Source organism: Dreissena polymorpha, chromosome 8 (genome assembly GCF_020536995.1).
Source record: "Dreissena polymorpha isolate Duluth1 chromosome 8, UMN_Dpol_1.0, whole genome shotgun sequence".
Taxonomy (NCBI): Eukaryota; Metazoa; Mollusca; class Bivalvia; order Myida; family Dreissenidae; genus Dreissena; species Dreissena polymorpha.
Genome location: NC_068362.1, coordinates 71616110 through 71631867, shown reverse-complemented (window position 1 = coordinate 71631867; position 15758 = coordinate 71616110). Strand labels below are relative to the sequence as shown.

The following is a 15758-nucleotide window of genomic DNA, read 5'->3' as shown; positions in this document are numbered from 1 at the left end:
TTATTCTTGTCCCTGGACAAGCCAGCATTCAAAAATTGCTTGTCCGGAAGGGGATATTGACAACTCGGACAGTATATTTCAGAACACCTGTTAAATGGTGCCATATCAACATTTATTTTATGGGATATAAGGTTTTAACGAACAATTACATTGTTACAAAAATACAATTCATATGATAATTTTAAAAAATCACACGTAACTTGGAAATTTTCCAGATATTTATTTATTAAGCGCATAATATGCGCTAAATGAATATTAAACTGAAAAGGCCCTGGGGTAATATCAAATTAAACAATTTGCAGCACATTCAGATAATATTTTACAATAAATGTCAATACATGCTCAGTACCATTCTATTGTTAATCTTCCTAGGCGACTCAGGGCTTTTTCCCCCCATTTAACAAGGGCTTTATATAGGCCCCTCGCACAAAAGAATATCTTTAAAATGATGCAATTTCGCCCAAGTTTCAGTCCCCCCCCCCCCCCCCCCGCAACATGGAAGGCCAGCAACTTTCCCCAAATAAAGAAAAAAGGCCCTGCTACTGCTAAATTCAATTTATGTCCGAGTAAGTCTTTTCTTTATTAGCGTATGATTATTTTGCATAATCTTTTCAATTTGACTATTCTAATCACTTGTTTTACTATGTTTTGCAGGCAACCATGCGAGCTGTCTACTTATTCGCTTGGTGTCTCGTGTACGCAGTGTGCATAAGCCAAGGTATGTATCGCTGAAGGTGCAGTACCAGCACAACAGCCTCCTTTATCCTCAATTCAATTCAATACGCAATCATATTATGATTCTAAATGAAAAATGTATATATTTTCCCCAACGGGACCTAAATATCCCAAATTGAAAGGTTTCAATTTTTTTTATGTCCCCCACCACTATAGTGGGAGACATATTGTATTTGCCCTGTCTGTTGGTTTGTTTGCGTCATACTTTAACATATGCCATATTTTTTGGCAAATTGCAATATTGAAGCAACTTCATATTTAGCATGCATGTGTATCTCATGGAGATGCACATTTTGAGTGCTGAAAGGTCAAGGTCAAAGGTCAAATAAATGGGTCAAAATCGCTCATTTAATGTACACTTTTGCAAAATTGAAGATACTAACTTGATATTTGGCATGCATGTGTGTCTCATGGAGCTGCACATTTTGAGTGTTGAAAGGTAAAGGTCAGGGTCAACCTTCAAGGCCAAATATATGGGGACATAGTGTTTCACAAACACATCTTGTTTTAGATTTCAAAGTGGTGTTACTCTCCCATCCAGCCATATCAGTTAAACCTTATTAAAAATAACACTGAAAAAAACTTCTATTCTCAATTTGAAACATTTTTAGCACAACAGCAACAACACTTAATTTCCCAATTTTAGTCAAAACGCCGCGAATTTTCCCAATTCAAAGGGACCCGGCCCCGTTCCCAAAATGGTGGATTTTTTTTTTCAAAATTTACTTTGCTAATTAATTAAAAAAATCTGAATTCGGTACGTGTAAAAAGAGAACATTATGAAACACCAGACAACTCTTATTGAGCCACTCCCAGGTCAAAACAAACAGCTCTGCCGTAAACCCGTCCCGTCAATCTTTGATATTGTTTATTGCAATACACAACATGCTTCCTGAAAAGGCAGGACCGCCGGTCTTGTCCGGCAAAATTCTTTACGGCCCGGCGAAGTTTCTATTATCGCCGGTCCTTGTGACAGGCCAAAAAAATATGACTTAATAAAGAAAAGTCTAATACTCAGTCTTGGCCAAACATGGACGGACCGACGGACATGTCCTGTAAAATTGTGTAAGGTCCGGCCTGTCTGTCAAATTTACAGGACCGATTGCCCGGTAAAAAAACAAACAACGAATTCATAGGTTTGTATAGGTTTGTTTATGGCACTGAAAATTTTCTGAGGTGCAAAAATAGCAATAGCGTCTTAATACACGTGCTTTTCCGTACCAATGCTCTTTCTGCTGACGGAATTTTCAGAGGGCACCTGATTGGTCTATTTATGTGCATCTTACTAATGTGGGTCAGGACGGTCCAAATCCATGACCGCCTAGTCGCTTAAAAAAGATAATCATAAATCTGATTATTACAATTTAAATGATGCAGATATCAATTTGTGTAGTTTTAACAGCAATAGTAATGTATAATAATGATCATTGTCATTCAAACCGTTATTATCTTGGCTATCAATGTCCATGCGTGAAACAGGCCGGTTGTCATTTATCGAGGCCGTTGTCGGTTTAGGCTGTTTTGACCAGACTCATACCTGACATGCACACTAAGCGTAGCTTAGTTAAACAAGTATCAGCGACTTTTGTTTTGGAAATTGCTCTTATAAAATTAAGATATTCCTGTAAGCGATTCCTGTTTATATTTACTGTTAACATGCGTTCAGCATTAAAAAAATAATATTTAAACTAAACAAGACTAGCTACATGTATGGTGTGTACCCGGTATTATTATTAAACGTCAGATACAAATGTGTGACCTTAAAATTAATAGCTATTCAATAATTTTATCATTTTATATCATAAACACCTTGATCCCAGCAATGAAAACAAGTTATTTTACTATTATATTCTGTTGCCAGCAGGTCCTATAAAAAAAGAGGAGGTCCTGTATTTTTTCCCATTTTATAGGACCTACAGTCCAGTAAATATTTGCCTAGTTTGGATTTGACTGAATACTTGCCAAAAGATCGAAAAAAACACACATTAGAATCACTCTTTTTGTGAATTTCAAGCCTTTTTGTCAGTAAGAACACTAACGCGTCACTAGTTCTTAAGAGTGCTCTCCCTTTGAAACGTCGTTTTTTTCAAAAAGGTCAATTTTATTGGTCCGACATATTACCATCTATCTAATTACAAAGGTTATAACAAAAAACTACACCTGAAAATAAATGTAGTTGCTAAAGTTCTTCAATGGCAACACCAATCGTGCTGTGTGATTTTGTTTTGAGTCTGACTACAATTTAAAGCTGTTGTCCATCATACATTGTAATCACTAGCACACACACGTATTTTGATTTACTTTATTGAGTGTACTTATATGGTGCACATAGCAATAAATATAGGTTTTAATTTACTTAATTCTTCAGTTAAAAACTCACGCTTTTTGGTCAGGTGATTTTTTGTCCGGACAGGCTAAATTTTCCATCAGCCTGTCCGGTTGACAGGCACTTTTTGGGATTTTTCAGGAAGCCTGCACAAGCGCGTGAATGTGATGAAAATGAGTCGCGTTCTAAGAAAACTAGGCATAATGCATGTGTGTAAAGCGTCATCCCAGATTAGCCTGTGCAGTCCGCACAGGCTAATCAGGGAAGACACTTTCCGTTTTTATGACATTTTCGTTAAAATGAAGTCTCTTCTTAGCAAAAATCAAATTTTGGCGAAAGTTTCGTCCCTGATTAGCCTGTGCGGACTGCACAGCACATGCTAATCTGGGACGACACTTCACGCACATGCATTAAGCCCCGTTTTCTCAGAACGCGGCTCAAATGAAGGCCCTAAAATCTGGCCTTCTGGAACTGAACACTGAATTTAGTTATGAATGTGACATTGTCGGATTATTATGGGAAGTAATCTAGGCGGTGTCACGACATGTAAACATTTACCTCGGAAATACGTAAATTGATGTTTATGCTCCCCGAAATAAAATTTCGGCGGAGCATATAGTTGCCACATTATTTGTCCTTCCGTACTACCGTACGTCACACTTTTGTTACAGTTTCTCATAGCGCCTTCACTATTTTACCGATCTCTTACATATTTGGCATGTAGGTACCTTGCATGGACCTCTACCTTTTAATGAGGTTTGAGGTCACTAGGGTCAAGGTCACTGAGGCTAAGAAAAGATATTCCATCACACTTTTGTTACAGTTTCTCATAGCGCCTTCACTATTTTACCGATCTCTTACATATTTGGCATGTAGGTACCTTGCATCGTCCTCTACCTTTTGATGAGGTTTGAGGCCACTGGGTTCAAGGTCAAGGTCACCAAGGCTAATAATAATAGATTTTCCGTCACACTTGTTACAGTTTCTCATAGCGCCTTCAATACTTAACCGATCTCTTTTATATTTGTCATGTAGGTACCTTGCATGGACCTCTACCTTTTGATGAGGTTTGAGGTCACTGGGTTCAAGGTCAAGGTCACCGAGGCTAATAATAGATTTCCGTCACACTTTTTTTACAGTTTCTCATAGCGCCTTCAATACTTTACCGATCTCTTTCATATTTGGCATGTAGGTACCTTGCATAGACCTCTACCCTTTGATGAGGTTTGAGGTCACTGGGGTCAAGGTGAAGGTCACCGAGGCTAATAATAGATTTTTAGGTGGTTATTAACACATAGATTGACAAAGCGCATCATCGGGGAGCATCCATCAGTTTCACTGATATTCTAATCTTGTTGTTGGTTCATTTTCGAACTGTCTTTCGGCTTTTTATCATCGCCAATCGATAGCAGTGTTTTTTCACCTATTGCGGAATGGTGGCGGGGCCCGTCCAAAAGGGAAAACGCGTCGTTTTATAGGAAAAGGGGAAAATTAAAAATTCACTCTTTTATATGTAATTTAAATTATAATATGAATACACAAGAATGTACAAATGCAGGAAGGCTGAACTGTTTGAAACTAATGTTGAAAACATCACTGATATATATTTAAGAAAAAGGACAGAGACATTAAGCTGTGAATATTACATTGTAATGTTCACAGCTTAATGTCTCTGTCCTTTTTCGTAAATATATATATCAATGATTTTGTAATATTCACAGCTTAATGTGTCTGTCCTTTTTCTTAAATATAATATATATATCAATGATTTTTTTCAACATTAGTTGCAGACAGGTCAGCCTTTCTGCACATTCAATCTCAGTTGTCCTAGCCATTTTGAGTCTAATTGGGATTTTTTAAATCCATAAAATGGCAAATTTGTGAATTTTGTATGAATAAAATGTACCAAATTGGAATGTTTTTATCAACAAAAATTGACACAATATAGATACATCAGACCTTTTCCTGGCCATTTATGGAAATAAATGCAATTCATGTGAAAAGTCCACTGGATTGGAGAAAACTAATTTGATATAACTCTTTTATAATAATTCAAAATCATATAAATTACAGGGTTTTTTCAGCACTGTCTGCGCCTCCGGAAAACGGAGGCACTTCCAAAGCAAACGGACCCGATCCCAAACCGAAATTATTTTTTTCCCCAATTTCCAAAACAAAAAAACAAAAAACAAAAAAATATTTTTTTTTTTTTTTTTTTTTTAAATGAAGTGTCTTATAACTTGTGTGACTAGCCAGTGTTTGTTTTGGTAAAAATGTCTGCTATAAGCAGGTCGTTTCAAATAATAAGATTTTATGTATTTTTCCTGATATCGCTATAACAAGGTATATTAACATTAAATGATATTCGTCTAAATCACGTGAGCTACAATATCTTTCTTCCCTAGCAATGCGTTTAGTACTGAACCTACCTGTTTGGATTCTTAAATCAATAGATGACTAGACATATAAAAACAATATATTAAAACAAGATGTGTTTGTGAAATACTATGTCCTCCATATCTTTGACCTTGAAGGATGACATTTACCTTTCACCACTTAAAATGTGCAGCTCCATGAGATACACATGCATGCAAAATATTAAGTTGCTATCTTCAATATTGCAAACGTTATGGCAAATGTTAAAGTTTGACGCAAACAATCCAAAAAAACAAACCAACATACAGGGTAAAAACAATATGTTCCCCAGTATAGACTGAGGGACATAAATAGAGACTTTTAGGTAAGACATCAAGATATTTTTCATATTTAAACGTTATTTACAAATTCTTTGTACAACATTAAAAAGGACATCAAAGTGAGTGTTCACAATCTTTTTTAAATCAATCTTTGACTCTGCATTTAAATCCAGATAGGAATACGTTTTTGTTAACATACTGATAATTTTCAAACACGTATGCAAACCCATGATCATTTAAGAGATTTTTTAACATTTGTTACCCAATTTCTCTTCCCGTTAATACAGTCTTTAAAAGACTCTTTATAAACAACATTTAATATAATAGTGTCGTTGTCTTTGATTTTAAACCAATATTTTATTATTCTTATGTATCTATGGATATTAAACAGTACATCTGCCCAGCTCACCAACGACTGCAGCAGAACGAGTATTGCTTTTAAGGTAGTGCACCTCTAATGATTTCCCGCGATTTCTTCGAAGGTTGAAGAGCCTACTATAAGGTGCCGTAGCCTAGTGGTTAAGGTTAAGGCGATAGACTAGAAATCTTTTGGGATATTCCCGCGCAGGTTCGAATCCTGCCGACGACGTATACTTTTTTGCGACGCGTTTTATTTATTTTCTAACGTAATTTGATTTAATATGGCATATAAGCTATATTTATTGTTAAATATGTTGCAATTTTTATGCACATTTTTCAATTATTAAAATTAAAACAACGTTATGGCGAAATTGGGTGATTTACTGTTGAAAATACGAACCATGCATGTTGCATTTTTATTTTTATTTCAAAAAGTAAACGGTAAATCTGTCTAGTTCTTGGTATTTTTGCTGTATATAGTGTTTCTATAAAAACTAAGTTTAAAATATGACTTAAATGATACTATTTTGAATTTTATGACACTTTGTTTTTAACCGACCCAATTTTTACTTGGCTGAAATCACTTACATTTCATGGTGCTCTTCCATAGATAAAAATTTGTAAAAAATAAATGTCTGTAAAAGAATACTTATTTCATCTTGTTTAAACTTTAAACACCTTTACAGCATCTGTACACACCAACTGCATGCCCATATTTGGAAATTTGAATGAATTATGGAACTTTTATATACCCCAGGGGTGAAAATAAACTGGACTAAAGCCGAGCGTGGGGTTGGTTTTGAAAAAATCGGTATATTTTTTTAAAAAGCATGGAAAGCCTACCTACAAATTTGCATGTAGTTCAGTGAAATGATGCTGATTAAGAAAATAATTAATTAGATTATATTTGGATATGTGCCCATTAGAGGTGCACTACCTTAAATCGTAATAGTTGTTCACAAAATTTAAGGTAAATTCTTTCTAGCTCCTTTGATTTGGTATAACTTCACAAGAATAGTTAAGTAATGGTGTAACAAATGCATAGTTGACAAATATTTTGTGTAAACGGTCGAAGCCGTTGCATTTGCAAAATATAATATTTGAGGATTTTAATGCCTTTGCATTGATATGTTCAATGTTTTACAAAAGTTCCAAGTGTAATTAAATACAGTGCCTAGTAGTCCAGTCATCCTATGAAAAAAAAGCACCTAACCATCAACTAATTGCAACAGAAACGGTTTCACGTGTAAAATCATCTATGACGTATAACAGATGACAGAAAAAAAGTCTAGCGAAATATTTCCAGGACAAACCTGTTAAAACTTCATTTTATTTATGCCCCTCGCGGATGTTTTTTTAAATAAAGTATATTTTCCATTTTCTATTAAAACAACACATTTCGGGCAAACCACCCGACAAAAACAGTATTCAGTAATACATCAGTTATGAAAACAGTATTATTTTTCTATTTCCTAAGTGTATCATGAAGTTTCTTAACATATTTACTCCTGTAAATTGTGTATTTATAGGGGTAAACTTACCCCACCCACCCATTAAATACGTGCTACTATTAAATCATGCCAATATATTACGGCATGTTGAAATAAAATTAAACTAAGATTGGTTGCATTGTCATTAGCTTAAAATAACGCATAACTTAAGTATTATAATGTTAACACTTAAAATCAAAACACTTCTATTATACCATATTTTACATTCGAGTATAATACAAAGATAACCTGTACGTCTCAAAACTGCTCAAAACTGCAAGCACATATAGTGATTTTTCTTCTCCAGGTGGAGCTAATATCATATCTATCAGCTTAACCTCTTCTTTCATTTGTACTGCTAAGCCAATCTGTAGAGAAGGAATCAACACCTTTGGTCTTGCTGCTTGGATAATGGCCTGTCCAATAGAGGCAATCTTAACATCTGCCTTTTTCTCGCTGAAAATTTCTCTAAAAAATGTTTTTAAACTATCCGGAATGTAGTCAATATTTGCCTGTGTAGACATAAGATCAGCATAGTCAGGGTGAGACAATTTTGTTGCTTTAAAATCCTTTATATCAGTTAGCAATAGTTGTGCTGCTGTTTTTATTATTTCAATTTTATAAGCATCGGAATCGCTACTAGACTTTTGGTAAAATGAATGAAGAATTGATGATGCAGTGTTTCTAAATGTGATTACATTCTGCTTTCCATTTAATTCTGTGATGACAATAGAGGACCCAAAATGCTCTAGTAATCTCTTCTTCATATGCGTTGATGTATAGGATAGTTCTACACATAGTTCTACCATTTTGTCAACAAGGTCTTTTAGTGTTATTTGTTTGTCATCATTTTCAATCAGGAACTTTGCTATTTCCTGGAAAGCAAATTCCTGTGCCATGTTCACTGGTCTTCCACACTTCTTTCCTTTTTCATTGCCTGGCTGTGGTATATTTTTACCTGTCCTAAAATTTACGCTGCATGACATATGGTATATAGCATCAGCAGCCGCTAAGTCATGTATAGTTTCCAATCTGCTTTTAATATCTGAACCCCATTTGTCATCCTTAACGATACATATTTGTTATATGTTATTTTTTAATTCAACTGTTCTAACATGGTATGCATTATAGCCTCATTTTCTTCCAAAAAAATTGGCACGTTGAGCACAAAATAGAAAATTTGTACTGAAGTTTAATCGTTCAGTGTTAGATCGTAATGATGAAGATAATACAGTCTGTGTTGGCTTTTTATTTAAGGATAGCGTGATTCGAATTGGGTTACAATAATCTTTCCGCAAAATGTACATGAACTGTCTGTCCGGGTAGCGAAGTAGTATTGTCCAAGCGAACTTTGCTGGCAGCATTTATGCTATCACTCCCTTTCTGGCGTAACTTAACATGATCTTGGTCATCTGCAAGTGATTGGCATCAGGCAGGTATTGCTGAAAGAATATATGAATACATGCTGTTTCAACCATTAGACAGAACAGTCTTTTGTGACATTCCCAATTGTGACAAAAGGACCATTTGCTCATAACAAGCAATTTCTTCATTTGACACAATGGATTTTAAAGCCGTCTGCTGCAGATCAAAAGCGTTGAATAGAATGAAGGGTTTATATTTTCATACATATTGTGTATTTCAGAATACAAGTTAATACATTGTTGAACTTTATGTTTATAAAAAAGCTGTTTTTAAGAAACAACAATTATCGATATTCACGCAAAATTGTGTTTATTTTTTTTCCAGAAATAACAATAGTTGATATTCACGCAATGTTATTTGTGTACTATGTACAAATGTTCACAGTTCCAGTATGAGTCCTGTAGTAAATTTTGTTTGCACTCATTGATAGTTTGACTGTACTGTGGGGTTAATTTATTAATATGTTTGTCATTGATGCTTTTGAAAAATGAATTATTTAATATTGCCTTCAACTGCAAGCTGTAAATGTTGAGTATTTACTAGCGTTGCGTGTAGCATAAATGGCTATTACCTTTCCGATGCAGCTGCAGCAGGTTTGGTGCTGATCAGATTGTTTGGCAGTTCCATATTAGCATCTGTAATAGATGAAACAAATTAAAGTCTCTATAACGCTCAAAATCAACCAAAATTTCGTAAAGTCTTTCTTAAAATAAAATTAACACCTAAACAATCTGTGTTCCTTATAGCAATAGCCACGATTTCAACGCTAGATGTGGTATGATAACATAGATTCTTGTAGATACAAGATGCTCGTTTTTATTTATTTGTGACACAATAAATTCCATTTTAATATATATTCATAATACACACAAGCACAATGTTAGTGTTCATGTGTCGTATGAATAGATATCGTTGAAATTAAAATGGAAAAAACAACGAGCATTTTGTATCTACAAACATCTATTTTACCAGACCAAATCTGGCGTTGAAATATCGGCAATTGCCAGAAGAAACACAGACGTTTACCGGTAATTGGTTAAGTTTATTTTACGAAATATTGTACGAAACTTTCGTTGATTTTAAGTAGTAATGTTACTTAACATATATTGAGAAAATAGAGGAAACAGAAATGGAAAAATTAAACTTAAGTTTGATCAAAGCTGTACTTATTTTCCTTCACATGGTATGGCAGATTTTTTTTTAACACACTATCTTTTGTTTGTATAAATTTACATTATCCTGTAGCATTTTGTCATGGCATATGAATCATTAATAAAAACACTTTTAAATAAATATATATATATACCTTTTTTTTGAAATTTTAAATCCACACCTTTGACATCGTTGATTGTTGATCTAACATCTGTAATAAATCAAACACATGTATTCAAGAAAATAACAGTTTGATATGTGTGAAAAAGAATAACTTATTTAGTATAAACAGCTTTTGATTTTCTGTTATAATAATACTAAATGAAAGATTTATAGCTTAACTCAATATTTCGGATTATATTTTTTATAGTTTAGAATTGTACATTTAAGACCATAACTTATTATTTCTATTTTATATTTGATAATTATTCATCATGAAATCATTAAAATGATTCAAATATGTGGAAAATTGAAAGCTTTTTTAACATTAGGTAAGAACATTCTCAACAGTTTCAATCAGTAGAATATCTTAAGAAGTTATAGGAAAAAAGAAGTAATACGAAAACGTTATGGTACAAATGGCCAAAACAAAAACGTTATGGTAAAAATGGCCTTCCGTAGTTTAAAAAATATTAAAATCTCGATCTTTTCTCTCTTATTTTTCATATTTGTTTGTGCGTTTCAAACATTCCTTAGATGCCAACATATGTATATTTGTGTAAAAATGTGTGTTTGCTGCTGACTTTATTGCATATTTGAAGAAAACTATAAGTTCCTGCATCATCCACGAAAACTAATTACAAAGTGGTACGTAGTCTATTACGTAGGCAACCTTCTATGACTGACGCATTTGTTAGGAGAAAAACATTAATTTCCAAGATGAAAAGAATAATATTCAACAGACATCTTAACTTACCTCCAAAAATGACTTAAATCTAGGATCTATAATCAAAAGCAGACGATCACATCATATCGCGCGAACGCTTGTATACCTTTCATCTGATCATTTTATCTTCTACGGTGGTAATTTAATGCCATGAAAATCTGTCATATTAAAAGTCATTTTTCGGTAGTTTGCCCTGGCTAGACTTTGCTAGGCTTTTGATATGTTGAAGAGGTGATATTTATCTACAATATTATCGAAAAATTATTTCTGTTGCAATTAGTTGTGGGTACAATTACAGATTGACTGGACTATAGCTAGTTAAAATCATCAACAACTTCAATTGGTTGGCTATTATAGGTCCATTTTTCGTTTGCTAATAGCGCCCCACGTTTTTGAACAACCATTATTTTCGTTTTCGCTATAGTAACACTTATACCCCACGTACAATAATAAATGAATATGAATACAAAAGATATAAATATTTCTGAGTTTCATCAGGAGCTTTACCTTAAATAGCAATATCATCAGGAAACAGCAACAAAATCACAATAAGATATTCAATACTTCAGCCTGCATCAATAATGTACTGCAAATAAAGCTTTTAATCTCCAACAAATATTGAAAACAATAGTGGCGACATAACCTCTCCTGGCCGTAAACCATCAGCGTAATTGAACTATTCGGAATAAGAAAAGCAATAGTTAACACAAGATTTAATATGTTGGTTAACAATTATAATTAGTTTCCCATCGATACCAGTTTAAAATCGATTTCGGCATATCAATAACTTCATTATTTTTTATCATTACACGGTATTTAAAGCTTATGAATACACAGATTATAAAACTAAATAAAATGTTAGTAATCGCGCGAGAAATATCGTCAAAAACCGCTATCGCATACGCGTTCAATTTACCTTGATAAAGAAAACAAGTCGCTGTATGAAACAGTTTAAATATTGGAATGATTTTACAATGTGTACACATGACCGTGATTTTTTAACGTTACTTTGGCAATAAACGAAACATAATTGTTTTAGTCTGTATTTTTAGAAAAAAAGTCTACATTTATATCAAAGTTCACTGTTCATTTTTACATTGTTTTATCGACCTTACAAGTTCACCAATCGACACTTGAATTCAACACTTGTTAAGAACACCGAAACACTATTGATTGTTTTTAATTACATGTTAATAAAATCAAATATTTGAACTTCGCAAACAGATTTACATGCGGTCTTTTACCTTTTAGACAAATTTAAGTAAGTAAATTATTGAAAAAATAATATATTTAAACAATCAATTATATCAAAATACTTCTCATGCTTATGAAGGCTAAATGAACATCTTTTTATTAATAAATAGCATGGACTAACCGACTTTGAGATTTTGGCTACACGATTTAATACACCAGTGCACTGTTGGTAAACATATTCATTTGCATGGCAGTGTGTATATTTGTAGGCCAAGAATTCTGTTGAAGTTGCAATGGTAACCAAATCAATGACAGTGTTTTTTATGGCAATTTCTGGGCCGATATTCGGCCCCATTCCCCTCAAAAAATAGTATATATTTTTCCCCAATTTTGTAGAAAAAATCCCCTCCAGAAGTTAAAAAAAAGTTTTTTTTAGAAAGAACTCTCGAATAATAAAAACATATCTCAAATTAATTTCATAAACAACTAACAACGCATATAACAAATTAATATGATTTTGAATTATTATAAAGAGTTATATTAAATTAGTTCTCCCACATCATGCAGCGGACTTTTCATATGAATTTCATTTTTCCCAAAATGGCCAGGAAAATACCTGATGCATCTAGGCTATATTGTGTCAATATTTGTTGATAAAAAATTCCACTTTGGCCATTTTATTGATAAAAAATGCTCAAATTTGCCATTTTATCGATTAAAAAATCCCAATTAGACTCAAAATGGCTAGGAAAACTGAGACTGTGCATGAAAGCTGAACTGTCTGGAACTAATGTTGAAAAAAATATTGATATATCTTTAAGAAAAATGACAGAGAAATTCAGCTGTGAATAGTACATTCATACATACATATGTATTCATATAATAAATATCATAACATATAAAAGAGTGAATTTTTAATTTCCCCTTTTCCTAAAAAAACGACGCGTTTTTCCACTTTGGACGGGCCCCGCCACCATTCCCCTATTTGTGAAAAAACACTGAATGATTTTCAAAGCGTTGGTTAATGCCATTCACCTACAAAATATTTTGATAATCTTCAAAAGTTTTTATGAAGATAACGCGGGAAAACATTCCAATAACACTTCAACATTAGCGATAGAGTTAAACCTGACCTCGTGTGTATAGTTTTCGACTGATTTCAACTTAACGATAGGTCAATCGATATAACAAAAATAGGCAGTTAAGTGCCATATCACATGAAACTAGCTTGGGATGATATTTTTTGGAAGATGCTCAAATTCACTATTGGTAAAAATCGATAAAATGTTTCTGGCAAATAACTTCAGTTATAATGGTTGTTGTTGTGATTTTGTGCATACATATTGTAAAGAAAGTAACCAAACAGACACTTTTTGAGATGATTATTTAAAATTTAAAATGAAAGTTAAATATTTCATAAACACGCATGGCAATGTTTCTTATATTTTAACATTTACCTCATCAACTACTTTAAATATTAAAACGCCTAATATGTCCTGGCGGTCATTATTTATGGTGACTGACAACATAGTCTTGGGATATAAAACATTATTTCATCATTTTCAGTGTATTCGAGCTCAATAATTTGTGAACATTCTTCGATGTATCTGTCATGCCCAGAGGATCTGGTCCTTGAAATTGATACAGCCATATACGGTCGTACACGTAAAGACATCTGCCCTCATCGCGCGAACAAGCGGACAAACTGTAAATCGAAAACCTCCACTGAAATCGTGAAAAAACTGTGCCAAGGGAAGCAGTTGTGCCACCTCAGTGCCAAAAAAATAATATTGGGCGACCCGTGTGGTGATACTTATAAATATCTGGAGGTTACATACGAGTGCCTCTGAGTGACACTGCGTGTTGTTACGGATTTGTATGTGTTTCAAAGCCCTCTGTATATACTGTTAAGTACTTGTGAGTTCTGACGGAAACTTATGTTTGAAACAATAAACAGCATTTTGCGTGTTTGACTATTTATCTAGTTTGTTATAGTTCTTTGTTATAACTCAATAGCATATACAGTTTTGAAAAAAAGCACTGTATCCGGTCTAGTAGTTAATTGAAAACATATAGCAATGGAAACAAATATTAATCAGGCAGAACCTCGACATTTAATATTGAGACGTGATTCTGTTTATTCTCTTACTGCTATTGAAGAAAAGGGCCCTGCATGATTGTTGTGTTTTTCTTTTAATTCCCATTTACCACTTATTCAAATAACAACCTGAAATGCATTAATAACTGTCTGGTTATCTTTTCTGTGGAATACTTGTTAAGTCAATAAAAAGCCATGCATTGTGGAAATGCTGTGAGAGACTTATCATTAAGTTCTCGCTAAGACAGTGGTTCTCCTCGTCCTTTTCAAGAAAGCTATTAAGCTGATAAGAAACTTCTTTAAGACATTAATCTTGATGAAACTTCCGCAAGCTTACATGGGTACCTAGAACTTTGTGACAGTTGGGTCCATGGCAAGATCACTGTTATTATATAACAGTTTCTGCTAAATGAATGCAATACAGGATGCAGATATGTTCCTTCAACTGTGTGTGGAGGCTGTTTACCTGCTAATTTAGCGTGGGAGTGCAAAAATGACAAGTCAGGTCGAGTTCACCGTAACTAGAACTAGCAATATGGTTTCTGGCCCAATCACTCAAGTTAGGATGCGGGTATTTTTCTTAGATTTTGTGCGCAGGTTATGTACATGAATAAATAGTCTTTGATTTCATTTACAGGCAGTTCACATAGTTACGACTATGTAACTTGATAACATGTTTAATTCATTAAGAGTTATGATGACTATTTCCCGACGTGTTTATGAATGTTTTTTAGAGAAATTCAACTGACATGATGTGTAAAAAAGCCTATAATCTAATTGCAACATTTGCGGCGTTACCCTAGTATCCGATCTTCACTTTACTCCGCACAGCTCTATATTGTTTAATGTTGAGTCACATCGCTAACAAACGCAATTGTATGGTGACACAGAATAGCATTCAATCGATGTTTTCCGCTCAGGTACTACTTTAAAGTACTCGAGAATTCTTCAGTATGCAACCAGCTATCTAGGTACGGAAAATACGCTTAAAGGCACTCGGCTATACTGCTGGGGACTTTTAAGTGTATTTTGCGTACCCGGGGTACTTTGTAGTATTACCTCAGCCGACAATTACCAATGGAGCACGAGTAGCCATACACAGCTTGTTCACAGCACGGTAAAATATTAATTTGAAGTAAATTATCATACAATCAAAAAACACGTATGAATTTAATTTAGTTATAGTCATCAATCAACATCGGAAAATTGAAATGAAGCGCTTGCTACTTTTTTTTCGATAATTAAGCAAACACGATATAAAATGTAAACAACCAACCAACTTCAGAAGCGTGCATTGCAAACTGGTACGTAGCAAGCTTTTGCTTCTAGAGGTCCCCGGCACGAACCATACGGCAGTCAATTTCATTTGTAATTATAATTATATTAAACTTCCAAA

At 33.8% G+C, this 15758-nt stretch overlaps 2 long non-coding RNA genes across 3 annotated transcripts; one reads left to right on the top strand and one right to left on the bottom strand.

The window, feature by feature from the left end:
* The first annotated feature begins 652 nt into the window (after positions 1–652).
* LOC127842523 (uncharacterized) lies at positions 653–14501 on the top strand. Of its 2 annotated transcripts, none has more exons than XR_008031683.1 (2): positions 653–718; positions 13831–14501. It is a non-coding gene; the product is annotated as an uncharacterized LOC127842523 (long non-coding RNA). The 2 variants fall into 2 exon arrangements; XR_008031684.1 differs by lacking the exon at positions 653–718 and adding an exon at positions 2285–2359.
* LOC127842521 (uncharacterized) lies at positions 7412–11247 on the bottom strand. Its single transcript, XR_008031681.1, has 4 exons — positions 11101–11247; positions 10339–10395; positions 9604–9667; positions 7412–9049 (listed from the first exon to the last, which is right to left on the bottom strand). It is a non-coding gene; the product is annotated as an uncharacterized LOC127842521 (long non-coding RNA).
* Positions 14502–15758: the final 1257 nt, after the last annotated feature.